Below are 9,674 nucleotides of genomic sequence, written 5' to 3' on the forward strand. Positions count from 1 at the left end.
AAGAGCGTAAGAGGCAGGTACAGATACAGCCAAACAGGCCCAGAGCTCCATGGTTTCCAGGTGGAGCCATCATGGCATCTTTGTGTCAAATGGACTTTGGTTAATTTCTCTCACAAGGCAGCTAAAAAGGAGGCTGAGTTCCCCCTTCTGATGCACGTGTGTGACTCCAGCAGCACTTGAGAGATTCTCCATTGCTTTACACCTCCTGCAGCCAGGGGAGTTCAAAGAGGGGCAACGCTCCTTTGCGCTCATTTTTCACTTGTGCAAATAACTTTTCAAAATGCAACAGCAGATCCTGCTCTCAGAAGCAGGGCTTGGGCATCAGAATTATTTCCTTTTATCAGTTTCCTGTTGCAGTCTGAGCTGATGTTTGTCCTCTTTTTTGTGTTTTCCTTTATTTTGATACAAACAGCGAGCTCCAAAACTCATAAGGCAAATGCTTTTATTTATCACAGAACAAATTCCAGAGCTGCTTTTTCTGCCACTTAGGCTATATAAATATAGAATTTTTCAGATGTCTGAAAATTAACAAAAGTTGGTCAAATTTGGCACCAGAGCTTTTACAAATGTGTCAGCTAAGATATGTAAGTGACAGGAAAAAGCAAGTAGGACCAACAGTCCAAAAGGCTGACGTATTAGCCTAGCATCTGGTGAACTCCATTTGCCTTGTGCCAGGTTTCTTGTGAAATTTCTTGGAGAAATCACAGAGAATGTTTATTTGAGGATATACACATGCACACCCACCCTAAGTTCGGCCAACACTAAATGGCTTCTGTGTGGAAGTAATAAATCAGTAAGAATATAAGAGTTGCCTCATACTACTGGTCTCTGTCTTGTGATCCCTATTAATTAAAACTGATCTGAGGATGCGTATTGTTCTTTTACATCTGTGGTGACATACAGCAAGATGCTGTGCTGGACCTTGTTTTCACCAACAAGGGTGGCCTGGTAGACAATGGGAAGCTTTAGGGCAGCCTTGGCTGCAGTGACCATGAAATGGTGGAATTCAGGATCTGTAGGGCAACAAGGAGGGTGCACAGCAGGCTCATGACCCTGGACTTCAGAAGAGCAGATTTCAGCCTTTTCAGGGATCTGCTTCGTGGGAATGGGAGAGAAATGTTCACTATTAAATATTAAAAAATTACCTCCACCAAGCCCAGGAGAAGTGCATCACAAAAAAAGAGGAATGCAGGCAAGAGTGCTAGGAGATCTGCATGGATAAACAAAGAGCTCCTGAAATGTAAAAAGATGAAAAAAGAAAGTCTTCAGAGGGTGTAAGCAGGGACAGGTAGCCTGGGAGAAAGACAAAGAAGTTGTTCGAGCAGCCAGGGACCAGGCTGGGAAAGCTAAAGTCCAGACAGAGTTAAACCTGGCCGGGGACACCAAGGGTAATAAGAGTTTCTACAAGTACATCAATGTAAAAGTCAGAACAGGGAAAATGTAAGTCCTCTCCTGAAGGAAAGAGGAGACCTTGTCAAGCAGGATATGGAGAAGGCTGAGGTACTGAACAACTTTTTTGCCAGTGTCTTCACCAGTTTGGGCTCTGGCCACACTGTCCAGGTCACAGAATGCAAAGGCAGAGACTGAGAAAAGGAAGACCCCCCACTGCAGGAGAAGAGCATGTTTGAGACCGTCTAAAGAACCTGAAAGTGCACAAGTGCATGGGACCTGACAAGATCCACCCATGGCTCCTAAGGGAAAGGGCAGATGAAGCTGCAACACCTCTTTCCATCATATTTGAAAAGTCATGGCAGTCTGGTGAAGTTCCCACTGACTGAAAAACCCCCATTTTCAAAAAGGGAAGGAAAGAAGACCCAGGGAACTACAGGCCAGTTAGTCTCTAGCGAGGACTAGAGAGGACAGGCTAAACTGGTTCACCAGGAGGATAGAAACCTACTGCAAGACCAATCATAGAGTGGGTGCCAGGGGACTGTATGATCACTGTGCCGCAGATCTTGGGTATTTATTGGAGTCACACTGCATTGTGTGGCCAATGTCCAGTCTCTCCTAGCATCTGTTCCCCAGCTTTAACAAGGGGCAACATGCAGACACCCTTCCTCTTGCAGCAGAGCATCCCATCATCACCACAGGGAGCAGCTCTGCTTCCTCTGCTCACCCTGAAGTGCTCAGGAAAGTCCCTTTCTTGTACCTCTGCACTTACTGCATGAATATCCACTGCACAATGTATTTGCAGGCCAGACATAAACAGTAGGTCTGACAAGCTAAGTGAATAAAAAACTAAAGGAGATGATGTTTGAGACTAATGTTCATAAGTGAGGACGGGGAATCATGTAGGTCTGTGCTGTCCAGAAAAGGCAAATATCTCTACTTCAGGGAAGTGGTTTGGCTATCTATGAATCTGTGTATGTTCTTGAAGGCCTTGCACTTACCGCAAATGCTTCAGTATTGCTTTTTCTAATTCAGTTTTAAGTGACTTTCCCACTAAAATCAGATGTTTTGCAAGGTGTACACATGCTTCCAGTGTTTATTGTTAAGCTAGTGTAGCCAGTTCTTTCTGTGGGAGGTGTTTCATTTCAGCTGAGGCAGCAAAAATGCAGATTATGTTTGTTTATTATACTTGTATGTTATCATGATACAAGATATCATGTACTTTAGCTTGTAGCTTGCAATAATATTTGCATATAAGTAAACTTAGATATGAGTTAAGTGAAATTATTTAAAGAGCACCCTGATCTCCAAGAGCATTGGGAAAAGGAAGGCCTATATTAGTCAGCATTTCTGTATGCTTAGGGCCAAGCAACTAAAAAAATATCAGCATCACAAAAGCAGAGATAAATCAGAGCAAAGAATTAAATGCAAATAAAATTATATCAGTATGTTGGTAATTACCATCAGGAGGACACAGAAGCACAAGGTGCACATACAAGCTAAAAAAACCCAACAGGATATGCAAGATTAAGGCAAGATGCAGGCATATGAACCATGTGACAGTGGATTGCAGACTGAATGATCTGATAGTTGACATTAGTTTATTATGTTTAGAGATTTGGAAATGTGTGAACACAAGAGACAGTTTTTGTATTTAAGAATGCAAAGTGGAAATAGAATAAGGAGAGTTGAAACAAGTTCTGTCCAACATTTCTGCTTGACTGACTTGAGTCTTCAGAATGCCACATGTAAAAATCCTGGTATTGTGACTTGTATTTCTTTAGAAAGGTGGCTGGTCTAGTGGACTTAAAAAGAAGATTGGATCCCTTATTCAATATTCATTGAGTCTTAAGCGTTCTGGAAATGTGTCAGTAGTGGGAAGGATGGAAAGGCATGGCTGCATTACTAAATGTTTGAAACCCTGCTGCAAGGTTGGTGGTACCATTGTATCAAGGGCAGAGTAAAGCCAGAGAGGGATTTAAGATACCTCTCAGCAAAAACTGCCCCTAGACATAGAGAAGCTTTAAAGCTAGTTTAGTTTTTTTTGTGTTCTCCATAAGATCTTGGGTCAGTGTTAGAGGAGGGCAGCCATTTCTGAGTTTCTTTCCCTGTGTCACTCAGTGAGAAAGTGATGTCCTGTTTTCTGCATCTCCCCTAGATCTGGGGTAAATGATACCAATGGAGTGAAAAATGAATGAAAAACATTTCCATTCCCTTAGACTCATTCTCAAAAATACAGACCTGGAACATGGATACAGCCACCCAGAGAACTTCCACAGACACATTTCTGATAGTATGTTGTAGGTGAAATAAGCTCTGGAATGTGTTGCATGCCTCCCATGGTTATTTTGACTGCATGACAGGCTGTTATTTTGCAACAGTGAATGGAAAGTTGGCATTCAATGACTGGGCATTAACAGGCAGCATTCATAGAGCAGAGCACTCCACCCAAAGCTTGCTGTTCCTTCACAACATTTGAAAGTCTCCCCAAAATGTTTTGGTTTACTAGATTACATTTTAGTATGTGCTGGCGGCCTGTGTGTGCTACAAAAAATGAAGAGTTTTTCTTGCTCTGAAGCTTTTGTGTAGCATGCCAACATGAAATACTCTATGGCAACATATCTCCCTACTTGATGATGGACATTGGCATGAGATACCAGGACTGGACGTGTGCTTCTCTAGGAGAGAAAGTCGCTGAGCTAAATCCTCAGTGAAGTGTCACAGTCCTGCAGTAATCAACAGTGCATCTGTTGACATTGGATGAGGAGGTGCCCTTTTTGGACATGTGGACCAGTCGGGTTAGGGCAGTAGACGTTGGATTCCAAAAAGCACATGCAAGAGTCACTTCTGGCACTTAGGCACTGTGGTAGCCCTTGGGGCTGAAGCAATGCAGGAAAGCAGCCAAATTGCGCGTGTATCCCCTGTTCTTTAGTGAGGGCTGCTCAGCTGTCAGCACACCCAGCTCCTCATGTTTCCAAAAGCCCTTTGAGGCTGTCCAGTGCTTCACCCTCATGCATACTGGTGGTGAGCTGCAGCTGTGTCAATTCAAGGAGAAGGCTTTTCTGTGTTGGTCCAGCATGGAGACAGAGCTCCAGTGTTAACAGTAGCAGGGGCAGGTCTGTGCTTCAGACCAAAGGTCATGAGCTTTTTCCTGGGATAAGCACCTATCTTTCCTGGTTGCTGTTGTCTTGCTGATGTGGGTAGTTGTCAAAACTCCCTCCCACCCAGCAGCTCCCATCTCAGAGTGCTGCTCTTCTTCTATACTTAGAAAACCTTGGAAAGTATTTTAAAGAAAAGTTGAACTGAAAGATGCCTGTGAGAAAGACTGCAGGACAAACACATCTTCCATCCAAGAATAGCACTTAACTTGGTGGACCAAAAGAGATGCTGACTGTAAGCTTACACAAGAGAAGTGACTAGTGATGGAAGAAGAGAGATGACACCACGATTCTCAAGCAAATGGTGCCTTGGTTGTGTAAGGCTCTTCGTTGTTCTCTTGTGCTTGACCTTAAGTATGTCTACATACTGGGTGTCAGACAAAAGTCTTCATCTAAGTAGAAGCAGATCCAAAATGGAGCAAGGCTTCTCCAAAGAATTGTCCCTTTCTTCCATTTCTGCAATTGAAGCTTTCCAGGTAAATGCTCAGGTTTGAGTATTGTCAGAGGGGCTGGTCTTGGCCCTGAGAAAAAACCCTTCACCAAACTGATTTGATATGCAGAAAATAAAATCTTACTAATATACTACCTTATGAATAGACTATTAGTGCTTCAAAGATCTCTGAAGTTAGATAGCATCTACACTGAAGCCTCTTCTCATTGCAGTGCAGCAAATGCAGACTTGTGGTTCAGCTGAGTTTGTTGTGGCTGCTGCACCTTTAGCATCTTCTCTCCTCCCAGTGTCTGTTCTTTCATTTATTTCTTATGCCAAGGTTTGTTTCCTGCTTCTTCTTCCCAGGATAAAATCTTAGAATGTCTCAGACTGGGAACACTGGCCATCATTCAGTCTCTCTTGGGACTAGTAGTCTTCTAGTGCACTTCTTCAAAAGAACGGCCATCTGATGTCAGAACCAGATGCTCAGACCTCCCCTATAGCAGACAGTGCAAACCAGGACCACGGGTGCCTTAAGTCTCTACAGAGGAAGATCTCATCTATTTCCCTTCAGTCTTATCCTCCAGAGAGATATGAACAGTTGCTGAAGCATATGCTACTGCAGAGAACAGTGTGTCTTCAAAGTGCATGGTCCACATCAGTGTGAATGTTTTGCAACTTTCACATCTATGGCAGATGGAGAAAATAATCAGGAACATCGTGTATTTGGCTTTTTTGGGTTTTACCTAAAATGCCAGATGCAGCTGTAGACAAGCCCCTCAGTCTGCCTCCACGTGCTGCCCATATGACCAGTTGCTTTGAGTGAGCTCTTTCAGGGGGAAACAGGAAAAATATCTCATAGCCAGGCAGCTTCTCCAAATTCTGCTCACCTTTAAGGGAAGAGCAAACTTTCTGTGCAGGAGCAGCTGTTCATTCCCAAGCCCTCTGTCTGATTCTCTGCTAAGACTCATCAGTATCAGATCTCATCTGCTGAAGATCCACAGATTCCAGTGCTGGCAGCCCCTAAGCACTGTGGTTTCCAAAACAGCACATTCTTCACCTCCCATAATTTTTTTGGGGTGCATTTCATATGTGATACATTTCTTAGAAAAACAGGGATCAAAACAAAACCAGGCAAAAAGCCTTAACAACAGGAAATCTCATCTTTCCAAAGGAACCCACTCTGTGGTTTGATTAGAGAATCCCTCAGGACCTGCAGAATGAACTTAGAAAAGAAATGAGTTAAGAGTTCCTGGGTGGCAATGGGTTTGAAGTTTCTACATGTGGTAGAATACATTCAGATGTAGCATTAAAAAAATAAATTTTAAAAAATAATAACATTAAATTTAAAAAAGAGGAAACCAACCAACCAAAATAACAACAACAACAACAACAAAAAACCCAAACACTTAATAACACAGCTTACTACCTCAGTTCTGAAACTTGACCTGTACTTAAAATAGGAGAATGACATTCTGGTGCTTTAACAGTTCCTAAATGCTAGTGTTCTGGGTTTAGGAGTAGCAATCTCAGGAACTTCCACAACTCCTGGGCATTGCCAGTTTGCAGTTATTTAATGATGCCTATGCATCTTATAAAGTGGGCACAAGTAATGACTGTTCAATTTGAGTACAGACTCCTTACAATCCATCTATGTCTGCTCTCCTCACATTTCTGTACCAGATCTGGACATTGATAAAGACATTTGACTACCTTAAGAGAAAGATACAGAAGAAATTCCAAAGCCCCTTCTCAACATATCAAGGAACTTCCCACCTCAAGTGCTTCTGACATTTTGTCTGTGTCAGTATGCTATAGATTAAGAAACATGTTCCTCCAGCAGGAAGGGACACAAAGGGTTAAATTCAGCCCTAGACAGAAGCAGGTTTTCAAGGAAACCTTTATTAGAGAAGCTAATAATGCATTGTAAAGTGGCATCAGATTCTAAATGGATTAAAACCTTTAATACAGTAGATCTTTTGCTACAGCTGCAAATGAAAGGGGCAGTTACCACCCCTGGGCAAGGTTCAGCACAAAAAATGTAATTTCACTATCATTGCAGCTCCTACACAAGGCTGCGTTTCTATTGCCATACTAGATGGGACCGAATGATAGGTTATCAAGTGCAAAACTTCAGAGCCTCTTTGGTTTTAACATTTCAAAGCTAAAAATTCACATGACTCTCCGTGTGATGCTGTTTGCAACATGGGGAAATCTCTTCATAATGCATGCATTTATCATATGTGTTTAATCACCACACTCTCTCTGTGTCCAAAGTCTTCTGAGATCTTCACACATCTTCTAAGCCTAGTAGAACTGACAGGGGCTTCCTGAAGCAGTAAATTGTGGTATAGCATAAAGAGTAGGAATTGTTGACTTCATTACATCTCAATTGAGTCTTAATCATGGGCCAAATTGGATTGTTGCCTGGAGTAAAACAAAAAGGACTAGTCACCATTGCTTTCCCTGTATGCTTATCTTTGCAGGCATTGCCTATTTGATTGGCTTGCTTTGTACACTGGCCCTACCACAGGGCAGTCCTGGCAAAACAGCTCCTTCTACAGTTTGTGTAGCACCTGGTGGATGGAAAAAGCAAAATTGTTACGTAAAAGAAAGATGTTTGTGTGGAGGTGGATGCATGTACACAATTTTGAAAGAGATTACAAACCTGGAGTATATTTACAAAAAGAAGACGTAGGGTTGAGCAACTGCCTGGATGGATTTTATTATGTTGGTACTTGACAGTGATTATTTACTGTGTCTTCACCTGAAATCAGAGGACTTCCCTCTTCCCTGCAAAACCTATCTCTCCGTGCTGTGTCTGCGCCTGGCAAGGCCAGAACATGCAGGTCACACACACAATCACACACATGTGCTTGCAGAGCCAGGGAAGGCACCACTGCAGTTCTAGGTCCTCAGTAGCTCCCTTCTCCCAAAGCCTCAGGTTCATCCTGTGTAACTGCAGGAGTCAAACAAGTCACCTAGATTCAGAGCATCATCTCCTTTAGCCCCACCATGCAGTGACTGAGGAAAGGGCATCCCCTCCATCTGCTGTGTAAACCCATCCCTCTCCCTTGAGTGCAGGTGCCTCAAGTGCGGAAGGTGGAATTTAATGCTTAATGTTTCCTCCTGCACAGGCACCCCCCACTGGACCTCTGGGCAGTACCGTGATGGAAATGGTCATTAGTAACCATTAATTATGTATCTGGTGCACCATGTCTTATAGCCCAGGGTCTGCCCTGTCGTTCTTGCTAGTAGTCAGCACTTACACGTTTTTCTGCAGAGCTCTGACTGGGCTGAGGTACCTTGTGAGGAGGAGCAAGGTGCAGTGTCTGGAGCCACCCAGTGGGCATTGCAAGTCTTAGCCTCTTCTGTTAAAAATCTGCAGGCTGAAAAGCATGTCACCTTCCCCACGGGGCTTATAAACTGCTGCAGTATGTGAATCCTAAGGCAAAAGAGGATGCAAATCCCAGCTAGTTGTCCACAGAAGACAAAGACTGGATGTGCAATCAGGAATCGTGGCTGATGAAAGTAAAGCTGTTTCAGCTTTTATTGAGGAATTGCAGTTGAAAAAAAGTCCCAAGGAGGCATATTCAGGAACAAAAATAGTCTGCTGGCACATGTATCACTATAGTAAAGAAAATTAATAGTAACAGGGAACCTCAGTGTGTTGGAAAAATGTTTATAGCTATCCAAGAACATAGCATATGAATGATATGGTCAAATCAACAACGAAGGGCATTCAGAGCAGTTAGATCAGCATGTTACAAATGTAAAACATGCTCAACGACATGTACAAATATAGGCTTTGTAGGTTGAAGTGATATATGACTCTATAGCATAAGACAATTAGGAATCAAGTCCCAGTGCCAGATTGCTGCAAGAATTTGAAAACTGACTTGGTGGGACAGATAAGTAGAGGGGCAGCTAAACAGATGGGGGAGAGATAGGATGTAATAAGTGGAGTCAGAGGGAGAAATTAAACAGCAAATGCACATGGATTAAAACCATTTCAAAGTCAGGCTTGCATGGCATCTGCTATAACCTGTTGTTGCTACAGGTGAAAAAGCACTTGACACGGGATATCGAGAGTACTGCCAAGAGGTATTTAAAAAATTAAACAAAAATAAATCAAAGATATTTTGTAAAACCAACAACATAAAATATGAGTTCAAGGCCAGATAAAGCAGAGCTTTACCAGAAATTCCAACATAATCAACATCCAGAGCTGCAATTAGGACTCCTGAACAAATACCATGTTGCAAAGTTTGGCCAGCAAGGTCAAGCAACTGGAGTGGCATGTGACCTTAAAATGTCATCAATGGCTTATAAAGAATATTTGGAGGGGGAGGTAAATTCCAGTTTACAAGGTATTGGAGTTAGTCTTGGACAATGTCCATGCTTCTCCTTAGAAGTCCTTCAGCTGATGAATACTGCCTGATATATGAAGAGTCACAGCTATGACACAGTGAAAGAGAGGTCTATACTGAAATGAGTCCAACTGGATACTACTCATGTAAAAGAATCTATGAACAAGAGTTTGATACACCCTACGTGTCAGTGACATGAGGCTGCTCAGGTTTGGACAGGGATCTGCTCTCCTCTGCAGCTGTCAGTCTGCATCAGGACAGGTTCAGCTCAGTATGGTACCACAGTCCTAAAAAAACAATTCAGGTCAAAACCAAAGTACCTTCCTG

At 42.7% G+C, this 9,674-nt stretch overlaps 1 protein-coding gene across 1 annotated transcript in view; it reads left to right on the plus strand.

The window, feature by feature from the left end:
• PALM2 (paralemmin 2) overlaps window positions 1-9,674 on the plus strand; it is a 193,295-nt gene that overhangs the window by 101,629 nt on the left and 81,992 nt on the right. The gene's annotated exons all lie outside the window — the stretch shown is intronic.

Source organism: Chaetura pelagica, unplaced genomic scaffold (assembly GCF_000747805.2).
Source record: "Chaetura pelagica isolate M959 unplaced genomic scaffold, ChaPel_1.0 scaffold145, whole genome shotgun sequence".
Lineage (NCBI taxonomy): Eukaryota > Metazoa > Chordata > Aves > Apodiformes > Apodidae > Chaetura > Chaetura pelagica.